Genomic DNA, 11928 nt, shown 5'->3' with positions numbered 1-11928 from the left:
TTCCTTTAGGATTAACTGGTTGAATCTTCTTGCAGTCCAAGAGACTCTCAAGAGTCTTCTCCAACACCACAGTTCAAAACCATCAATTTTTCGACGCTCAGCTTTCTTTATAGTCCAACTCTCACATCCATACATGACTACTGGAAAAACCATAACGTTAACTAGACGGACCTTTGTTGGCAAAGTAATGTCTCTGCTTTTTAAGAAGCTGTCTAGGTTGCCATAACTTTTCTTCCAAAGAGCAAGCGTCTTTTAATTTCATGGCTGCAGTCACCATCTGTAGTGAATTTGGAGCCCAAAAAAATAAAGTATGTCACTGTTTCCATTGTTTCCCCATCTATTTGTCATGAAGTGATGGGACCGGATGTCATGATCTTAGTTTTCTGAATGTTAAGTTATAAGTCAACATTTTCATTTTCCTCTTTCACTTGGAAAGGCTCACCATTCAGTTAATTAACATCCAACCAAATTGGCATCTGGAAAGTCTATTTATTTTGGTTACTTGGTTCAGGTAGTTCTCAAAATGTAGTTTTAAACATTCAAAATGAGGGCTAGAAGGGCCTCGAGTACAGGCAGAAGGAGAAACCAGGTGCTGTTTCACTAATTGGCCAAGTAGTGTTGGAAGGTGGTGAGAGATGGGATTGAGAAAACAGATTTTGGGGTCCTTTCATTGTCTGGATTTCAAACCCAACCTCTGCCATTTACCAACTCTGTGATCATAGGCAAATTACTTAATTTTTCAGTTCCCTTGTTTCTAAACAGGAAAATAATAGAATAATATCTCGTGGGATTGTTGTAAAGATTAAATAGATATCTATATTATAAAGCACTTTGAATCGTACCTGGAATATAGTAAGTGTTCAGCAATTTAAAAATTCAAAGTTCAGCAATTCAAAAATTACAAGCAAAAATGCTTGTAATACTGTTTTATGTTTTAATAATGAAAGTGGTAATCCACTTCCTCCCATTTAAGAGGAAAATGATTGTCCACGCAGACTATACAGATTTAGAGCCATATATTGTTATGGCTGCTTTTCACAAACAGCAACCAGTATTAAAATTAAAAATGCTTAAATTAACAATACTGTTCTTTACATTTGAGCTCCACTTATATTGCATATGGGCTTCCTAGGTGGCTCAAACAGTAAAGAATCTGTCTGCAAAGCTGGAGACCCAGGTATGATCCCTGGGTCAGGAAGATCCCTTGGAGAAGGGAATGGCAACCTACTCCAGTATTCCTGCCTGGGCAATCCTATGGATAGAGGAGCGTGGCAGGCTACATAGTTCATGGTGTCTCAAAGAGTCAGACACTATACATGACCGAGCAACACTATACTGCGTATAGTCTGCAAGTGATTAGATTTCATTTGTATTAGCCCTGTAAACTATAATGTGTTTTTAAAAAACTTTTTTAACTTTTTATTTTATATTGGAGTGTAACCAGTTAACAATGTTGTGATATTTTCAGGTGCACAGCAGAACTCAGCCATATATATACATGTATCCATTTTCCCACAAACCCCCCTCCCATCCAGGCTGCCCCATAACATTAAGCAGAGTTCCCTCTGCTATACAGTATGTCCTTGTTGGTTATCTATTTTATCTTATCCTTCCTGGGTGTGGTTCACACTCAGCATGTGCTTGGCTTTGTTCAGCATCCTATCTGTTGTGGCTTAATCTCAACAGTCAGTAAAAATGAGATTGTGAGAAACTTTGTTCCAAAAAATTTGCTTACAATACAAAAGTTACTCATTTTTTCAGCGTCTTAAAGAGTTATAGGTCTTTTTTTAAATGTGGGGAGGGGAGAGGTCAACAAATGACTGGGATTTAACCCAAATGATTAAAAGGACAGGATGTTCTTTTTTCCCCCTAGAGGGCCACAGAAGGAAATGAGAACTAAATTTAATATCATGAGTTCTCATGTTCATAAATTGATGTTTTAGGTTTATGTGTCCCAGTAATTGTGCCCTGCTTTGGAAAGAATTGCTCTGAAAGTTTAGTTTGAAGACAGAAATTCAGGAGCTGGTAGAGCTGAGTAGAAACCATGAAATAAAAATGTTGAGAGTTTCCAGCAAGGTATTTATCTCATGTGTAAATTCAGGGAAAATTTGTAAAGTGGAGTTAATGAGTCATGTCCCTGCCATCATTTTCTTTCTTACCTCAGTGGTAGAAGTGATGTCAAGCCACAGAGAGCTTTCACTCTCATCTGCTTGTTCAGACTCTGCTATCAGACATTTAGATTTTGGTGAAAACTTGGGTCAATGTGTTATTGTTTTCAGGAAGGATTTGGTTTGAAGGCTTTACCTTGAATTATAGATCTCAAGGTTTTTAATTGCCGTGTCATGAGTTATATTGCAAGCAACTGAGACCAGTCTAATTAACTTAGACAAAAGGAATTTATTGGAAGAATAAGCTCACGGCTCATAAAATTGAAGGAAAGCTGTAGAATCAGGTCTTGGGAAGGACAGGAGCCAAGTCAAGCAAGATCTTTGCAGCAGTATCTAATCACACTCTCCTCAGGGACCTCCTTCAAGATGAACTCTGATCTCCTTAAGTTTTTGTGTCATTCTACTCAATATTTAAATGCGAGGGAAAGAACATCTGGTTGGTCCAGCTTGAGGCCAATTCCTTGCTCAGGGAAAGGAAAGGGTGCCAAGACTGCAGCAATGGGGTGAAACAAGATTCCACAGAGGACTGAGACATTCTTAGAAAAGGGAACAGATGCTGTGCAGGCAAAAACATACATTTACTATAATCACCAAGTAAAGGCATTTCACAAGCCCGTAAATGGGTGTGGGACATGCCTTTTGGAGACGTGGTGGAAGAGGATTGTCCCCACATTCAGGTCACCATCTTTCTTCACATGAAGGACCCTCCAATGAGACCATTTCCTGGTCTCCAATGAGAGCATATAAGCCAAGTGAGGTAAGAGTGACTCCATGAGTCTTTCAATGGTTTTCTCTCAAAAACCTTTAAAGTTTAACTTCACTTGAGAAAACTATTGAATTCTTAAAGCCATACTTTTCAGTCTTTTGCAATGGTGCTGAAATGTGGTTTCTAAGGTAAATATTTGAATGAATGCTAATATATCTCAACCACTGGTTTAGACTGTAGATCTCTGCCCATCTATGCTGCTGCTAAGTTGCTGCAGTCGTGTCCGACTCTGTGCGACCCCATAGACGGCAGCCCACCAGGCTCCCCCGTCCCTGGGATTCTCCAGGCAAGAACACTGGAGTGGGTTGCCATTTCCTTCTCCAATGCATGAAAGTGAAAAGTGGAAGTGAAGTCGCTCAGTCGCATCCGACTCTTAGCAACCCCATGGACTGCAGCCTACCAGGCTCCTCCATCCATGGGATTTTCCAGGCAAGAGTACTAGTGTGGGTTGCCATTGCCTTATCCCACTGCCCATCTATAGTCCCGACTAAATATGCAGTTTCTTGAGTGCAATCCCAGAGTTCAGGTGGGGAGACGTTCAGGTGGGGACTAATAGTAAACTTTTTCTAAGCTTCCCAGGTAATTTTAATGTTTGTTTGAGAACTACTGAACCAGAGTCAACAAATCTCAATAGCTGTTGAGCATCTACTCTGCATCAGTCAGTGTTCTGACTCTAGAGATCCAATAAATAATGAACAAGATATAAAGTTCTTGCTCTTTGGAAGATTCTTATGAAGAAGAAGAAGAGAGCATCAGAGGATGAGATGGCTGGATGGCATCACTGATGCAATGGACATAAACCTGGGCAAACTCTGGTAGATGGTGAGGGACAGAGAGGCCTGGCGTGCTGCAGTCCATGGGGTCTCAGAGGGTCAGACACAACTGGGTGACCAAACAACAACAATGGAGAGGAAATTAATGATGAACAAACAGAAAAAATAACTGTACAGGAAAATTTTAGATCTCAAGCTTAACACGACCAAATAGAAGTGTTCACTTTTCGCCTGTCATTTTCTTTCTTCTCATGTCTCCTCTGTCTTAGATATGATGCCCTTCTCCACCCAGATTCTCAGGTCAAAGTTTTGGAGATTATTCTCGGTTGATTTCTCTCTTTCCCTCCCTTCCCTTACCCGCCACATGCACTCTGGCCTCAATCCATGTCAAGTAGTAGTAGTAGTAGTAGTGTTAGTCACTCAGTGGTGTCTGACTCTTAGTGACCCCATGGACTGTAGCACACTGGGCTCCTCTGTCCATGTGATTCTCCAGGCAAGAGTACTGGAGTGGGTACCAATTCCTTGCTCCAGGTGATCTTCCTGACCCAGGGATCAAATCCAGGTCTCCTTCATTGCTGGCGGATTCTTTACCATCTAAGCCACCAGGGAAAGCCCCTCCTTAGCTTGAAACCTCCTAAAAGTCAAACTCACCCTGATCTACCAGAACTACAAGATTCAGCCGCCCTCCCCACCCAAACACTCCCGCCACCTATTGGGTGCCTTGTCCTTTGTTCTCAATCTCCTAGGCATACCAAGATTGTCCGGCTTCATAACCTTTGAACTGGTTTTCTCCCCAGCTGGGAGCTTCAGGTCATTTGGGTCTCAGCTCAAAGGTTACCTCCTCAAAGAGGCTTTCTTCATCCTTCCGAACAAGTCATTGTCAATGATCTGTTTTATTTCCTTTCTAGTCTTTAGCATCTGAAATAACCTGACTTGTCAACTTGTTTACACGTTAACATCTGTGTTTTCTCAGTACAATGAAAGCTTCCTGAGTGCAAAGATATTTGCCTGCTTTATTCATTGCTCTAACCCTAGCATCAGGTGTCTGGCACATAATAGGAGTTCAATAAATGCTATTGTCTCAATGAATGAAAATAAGTGAGTGTATTAATGGAAAGTAACTGGTGGTGTGTACGTGAGTGCTAAGTTACTTCGGCTGTGTCCAACTCTATGTGACCCTATGGACCATAGCCCATCAGGACCCTCTGTCCATGGGATTCTCCAGGCAAGAATACTGGAGTGGATTGCTGTGCCCTCTTTCAGGGGAGCTTCCGGATCCCAACTGGAGGTGGGGCTACTTAAACCGGTTATCTGTAAACAAAGGCTGAGTTTTCAGAGTCACGTTTGGAGACTACATAAATTCTAACTTTGCCCCACACAAACTTTTCATTCCAGGCAGAGAGGTTTACTTGCTGTTTGGCCAACATTCCTCATACTCTCCTGTCTGCTCAGTGAAGAGACCCAAGTCATGCCATCACCATGAGCATGGCCTGAGCAACGTGTTGGGTGACCTGTGTCAGGAAACTCACTACACACCTGTGCTCCTTCCACCTCCATCACCAAAGGCCCCCCTGCTCCATCCTTTCCCCGTCACAGTTCTGGCTGTTCATACTTCCTGTTTTCTCCAGCAGAAATTGATCTCTCTCTTCCCTAACTCTTTGTGGATTCTCCAAGTATACTGTTTACTTTGACTCTGGAGGTGGCACCAGCGGTAAAGAACCCGCCTGCCAATGCAGGAGACATGAGACATGGGTTTTATCCCTGAGTCTGGAAGATCTGCTGGAGGAGGGCATGACAACCCATTCCAGTATTCTTGTCTGTAGAATCCCATGGACAGAGGAGCCTGGTGGGCTACAGTCCACGGAGTTAAAAAGAGACAGACACGACTGAAGCGACTTAGAACATTTGCACGCACTGGAATACATATCAAACATGTGCCTTGGGCAAGTTATTTAAACTTTCTCAGTCTCAGTTTCCTCATTTAAAAAATATAATTCATGGTACTTATTTAGCAGGATTGATTAGACACACATATATATATATATATATATGACACCAAGCACAAAACTTGGCACATAATCACTCACTAAATGGTAGCTATAACAATTATTGGGCTTCCCTGGTGGCTCAGACAGTAAAGAATCTACCTGCTTAGCAGAAGGCCCAGGTTCAATCCCTGGGTCGGGAAGATTTCCTGGAGAAGAGAATGGCTACCCACTCCAGTATTCTTGACTGGAGAATTCCATGGATAAAGGAGCCTGGCGGGCTACAGTCCACGGGATCTCCAAGAGTCAGACCCAAATGAGCAACTTACACTACTACTACTATAACAATTATTATTTCTTCTTAGTGTTAATAAATAATAGCAATTAGACCAATAATTATTGAAAAAGAAAATAATATTATGGATAATAATTGATAATATATTATTGGTGATAATATTTATTGATTGTTTACTATTTTCTAGTAGCTTCACATTTATTATCTCATATGTGGTGATTTTACAATCTGGTTGCTTCATGCATTTGTGTTTCATTTCCCAGCTAGATGTTTAGGGCATAGGCTAGCTATGTCTTTTTTTTTTTTTTTTAAATAATCCTCTAAGTGCCAAATTGGTGCATAGTTCATCACAAGTGCATTTGTTTGTTGCAAATGGTAAGATTACTTGTAGCTCTGAAATTTAGTGACTTGTGTTATGTCAGAATATAAGCTGATCTAGAAATTCTGGAAAATTTAAAACTTGGGCTTAGAAATGTCAGCTTCTTAAATAGTATGCTGATAAAAGGTCTGTGTGTGTGTGTGTATTAAGTAGCTTCAGTCATGTCCAACTCTTTATGACACTGTGGATTGTAGCTGCCAGGCTTCTCTGTCCATGAGTTTCTTCAGGCAAGAATACTGGAGTGGGTTGCCATGCCCTCCTCCAGGGGATTTTCCCAACCCAGGGATTGAACCTTCATTTCTTATGTCTTCTGCATTGGCAGCTGGGTTCTTTACCACTAGCACCATCTGGGAAGCCCAGTGAAAGGTCTGCCTTACATCTATTTAACACTTCTGAACACCTCCTAGGTGCCATGCTCTGTTATAGGCAACTGGCAAAGGCTTCTAAGATAGGCAAAGAATGACATTCATTTGCTTGTATTTCTGGGAGGTTTATAAACTCCATTTTGCAGTTGCTTATTCCTTCCAAGAGATTGGCTCCTATTTTGGAATCTAAGCCACTTAGAGAATATACAAAACATACAGCATAATGAACAGTTAGGCTCTAGAGTCAGAATGCCTGGGTTTGAATCCTAGCTCTGCTAATTCGTTGCTCTGAGATTCTGGGCATGTTACTTATCCTCTATCAGCCTCTGTTGCTTTAACTGAAAATAATAATAATAATCCTTATATTTAAGGATTATTGTGTATATGAAATGAAGTAATGCATATAAAGTATTTAGCACTGGCACACCATCAGTACTGGAAGTATTAGCTCTCATTAAGCTACTAGCTCATATTACCCTACCAAGCATACTAAAACACTGGACAAGAAGAACCACCTGGAAACTCATTTTTGAACAAAGAGAGAAGGAATAAATATATATATATATATATATATATATATATATATATGAAGTTCCATTCCGGGTCAGGCTCTAGAATAGAAACTCTGCCTGTGTTATGTCAATCCTCACAACAACATGGTCAAACAGGAATAATTGTACAGATGAGGACTAGGATCTAGAGAGATTAAAATTTTTGCCCAAGTTTACAGTGTAGAAAGAGTGGAGCCAGGGTTAGTCCTTCTCTGAATCCTTCTCACATAATAAAAAAGGAGCCACCTGTGTTTCACTCATCCTATCTCAGAGATTCTACATTGTCTTGTTTCTGTAGGGTGCTGCTGCTGCTGCTAAGTCGCTTCAGTCGTGTCCGACTCTGTGCGACCCCGTAGACAGCAGCCCATCAGGCTCCCCCGTCCCTGGGATTCTCCAGGCAAGAACACTGGAGTGGGTTGCCATTTCCTTCTCCAATGCATGAAAGTGAAGTCGCTCAGTCGTGTCCGACTCTTCTCGACCACATGGACTGCAGCCTACCAGGCTCCTCCTTCGATGGGATTTTCCAGGCAAGAGTACTGGAGTGGGGTGCCATCGCGCTCTCCGTTCTGTAGGGTAGCAGTACTCAAATTTGGTGTACATGGGAATCACCTGGAATGCTTGTAAAAACCCTCAATCCAGGGCCACAGCCTAAAAGATTCTCATTCAAGGATAGAGTCCAAGAACCACATTTTAGGAAACACTCTAAGTCATTCTGTTGCACATAGTTCCTGATCACATTCTAGAAATAGTGCCATAAGGATTAAAACACCAATTTAAAAAAAAAACTAATTTATTTATTTTAATTGGAGGCTAATTACTTTACAACATTATAGTGGTTTTTGCCATACATTGACATGAATCAACCATGGGTGTACATGTGTCCCCCATCCTGAACCCCCCATCCACCTCCCTCCCCAACCCACCCCTCAAGGTTGTCCCAGTGCAGTGGCTTTGAGTGCCCCGTTTCATTCATCAAACTTGGATTGGTCATCTATTTCACATATGGCAATATACATGTTTCAGTGCTATTCTCTCAAATCATCCCACCCTCGCCCTCTCCCACAGAGTCCAAAAGACTATGTCTCTTTTGCTGTCTTGCATTTGCTGGGTCACTGTTACCATCTTTCTAAATTCCACATATATGCGTTAGTATACTATATTGGTGTTTTTCTTTCTGACTTACTTCACTCTATATAATAAGGCTCCAGTTTCATCTACCTCATTAGAATTGATTCAAATGTGTTCTTTTTAATAGCTGAGTAATACTCCATTGTGTATATGTACCACAGCTTTTTTATCCATTCATCTGCTGATGGACATCTAGGTTGCTTCCACATCCTAGCTATTGTAAACAGTGCTGCAATGAACATTGGGGTACACGTGTGTCTTTCAATTCTGGTTTCCTCAATAAAACACTCAGTTTTAAGATCATGTAATTCAGATATATACATTAAAGACTGGTCCCGAAATCTTAAGGCATGTGATGATAATAAACAATGTATTTTAGGTTTAACATAGCAATTGCATACTTTGTGCTAATTTTTAAATAACTATTTATTTTTGGCTGTGCTGGGTCTTTGTTGCTGCATGGGCAGTGGCTACTCTTGGTTGCAGTACCTGGGCTTCTCATTGCAGTGGCTTCTCTTGTTGCTGAGCACTGGCTCTAGGGTGCATGGGCTTCCGTAGTTGCAGTTCCCAGGCTTGAGCACAAGTTCACTAGTTGTGGCACAAGGGCTTCGTTGCTCTGAGACATGTGTGATATTCCCAGAACAGGGATGGAACCCATATCTCCTTCATTGGAAGGCGATTCTTTACCACTGAACCACCAGGGAAGCCCATATTTTGTATTCATTTTGTGTTCTCTACACAGAAACTGGTAAGTTGATTTTTTGTGTAGGTTGATTTTTTTTTAACCTAACTATGTATGAGGCTCTTATTGGAATATCTTATTTACAGTAGTTGTTTATTAGTTTTTTGTGTATTACAGTTATTTGTTTAGCCATTGTGTGTTAGCAGTTATTTGTTTAGCCATGATGACTCCCTGGTAGCTCAGTCGGTAAAGAATCTGCCTGCAATTCAGGAGACCAGGGTTCGATCCCTGGGTCTGGAAGATCCCCTGGAGAAGGAAATGGGAACCCACTCCAGTATTCTTGCCTGGAAAATCTCATGGACAGAGGAGCCTGGCAGGTTACAGTCCATGAGGTCTCAAGGGTCAGACACAACTTAGTGACTAATCGCATGATAATCTTAAAAGACTCATCAAGTGGAGAATGAATAAATGACAATAAATACCTTTTGGGGAAAAAGGGAAGACTCTGAGGGTGATATTTTATAAACGTTACAGAGATGTATCAGGCCTGGTTACTTAAGCAGTTGTATAAGAAACTGTCAGGCATTTAACTGAGGCAATTCCTTTAAAATAAACCATATGGTCACATAGTACTATTAAAATATGTTGATACATCCTTGAGTATCACTCTGATTATGTCTCCCTGGGGAGTGGGGAACTCATTAGCATGAGTTCCATGTCAGTCCTTCCCCCTCTGTTCCCTGAATACTTTCCACACTCTCTTGGCACAAAGGGGTGATCAAAATGTATGTAGCATGGCCAAGTTTCCGAATGAATGGTTCATCTAACCCCACGGACAGAATACATGACATAAAGAAGTATGAAAAGACTGTTGCGCTTCTCTGAGTTTACTTTTCTGTCTGAGAGCTTTAAAAATGTGAATTTTGGGGGAAATGATGGTGGAGGGCTCTCTATACAAATTATTAGCTCTTCATTTTACAGATGCTATTTCCCAGCCCAAGGGAAAAGCATCAAAACTGAGAAGTTGTTAAACTGGGAGCAGCAGGGTGCATACGTGTGTGTGTGTGTGTGTGCACGCACATACAGGAAGAGATAAACCTGTTTGCTTTCCGAACTAGTAAAGTAGTAAAACAGGTTGTTTAGGGTAAAGTCCCTTGAACTAGATAATTGATTTTAAATACATCTGTCTATAATAACACCTTTTCTTTACAAAGTGCTTTGAAAAGTTCAAAGCATTTTTTCTTTTATTATCATTTGAATTCTATAACCACCCTATGAAGTAGGGACGGCAGGTCTTAACATCCGCCACCACCATTTAAAAGATGGTTCAACTTGAGGCACAAGCATGTCCAGAAACTTGTTTGAGGTCACATAACCAGTTGGTTTCACAACTAGAACTAGAGCACTGGAATTCTGAAATTTAATCCTCTGTTCTCTTGGCAGAGAGTGTCTTGGCTACTGCTTGATCTACCCAGAGTTCATGTAGTGATTTGTGGCTACAATTTAATTGGAGAATGCAAATCAGGCATGCCTAAAAAGCTCTACAGAAAGGAGATTGTTTATCTTAGATCATGACTGTGTTAGAGAAAAAGGAGGTAGAGAATGGAGTCAGTTGTTTTAGACAATGCAAATTACAAACATACAAAAACACTTTGTAATCAGTTTCTGGATATTTTGGGGGGCTATTCATTTCATTAATTTGTGTATTCATTTTTTAGAGTATCTATTAAGTGCCTTTATATAAGAGACTATGCTCAGTACTTTGGGGAAGATACAAAGAAATGCATTTAATTTTGAGGGGTTGCTTTGAATTATACAAATAACAGCCATTTTATTCATTGTCCATTAGCACCTGATAGACGAACTGCCTTCCTTGCAGAAGAGCAAGATAAAAAGAGATGAAGAAACTGGGCAACTAATTTTCTTCAATTCTCTATGTTGTTGTTTAGTTGCTAAGTCATTTCTGACTCTTTGCAACCTCATGTAGCCCACCAGGCTCCTCAGTCCATGGGACTTCCCAGGCATGAATAGTGGAGTGGGTTGCCATTTCCTTCTCCATCTCTCCCCATGGGAGGCTTAAAAAAAAACATGTAAGTGATAAATTGTCTTGCTAAGTACACAAAATACCAAGTTTGCTCTGTCAGCTAATATAAGCTAATATAAGCTAACATACCCCCCTTGAAACTAGGGAGGTATGCCAGGTTTCTTACGAGGAGCATCAGATGAGGATTTAAGGAAAAAATGCTAGACTCTAGCCCCAAAAGCAACTTCCAAAAAGCATCTCTGAAGGTCAGAACTAAATTTCGACAATACTTTCCCCTCCCTGGCTCCAAAATGAACTTTTCCTCTTCACAGGCATTCTTGAGGATCTAGACAAAAGGGAACTGAGGCACCAAAGGATGCAAGAAAAGAAGTGCAGGGACCTATCATTTGGGTGGAAGATGAATCAGAGTTTGCAAATAATTGTTGTGAATTTCCTTAGAGGTCACTTAAAAAAAATTCCCTGGGGACAAATTTCTTTACTTTCCAGCATAAACACCTCCAAGCCTGAAGGCAATATTTGTGTTAATATTCACACACATTACGAGCACTTGTTTGATATGTCTTTATACTACATGAACACAAAATGAGTGAAAGACTTTGTTGTTGTTGTGACAGGTCTTGCTCAGGCCCCAGGGTGGGTCTGTGAAACAGTGTATGTTCATACATGTTGTTTATTTGCTGTGTGTGTGAAGGCTCTTCCTGGTGGTTCAGACGGTAAAGAATCTGCCTGTAGTGTAAGAGACCCAGGTTTGATCCCTGGGTCAGGAAGATCCCCTGGAGAATTCTTGACTGG

This window comes from Bos mutus, chromosome 26, assembly GCF_027580195.1.
Source record: "Bos mutus isolate GX-2022 chromosome 26, NWIPB_WYAK_1.1, whole genome shotgun sequence".
Lineage (NCBI taxonomy): Eukaryota > Metazoa > Chordata > Mammalia > Artiodactyla > Bovidae > Bos > Bos mutus.
Note: the sequence above shows the minus strand (reverse complement) of the source record.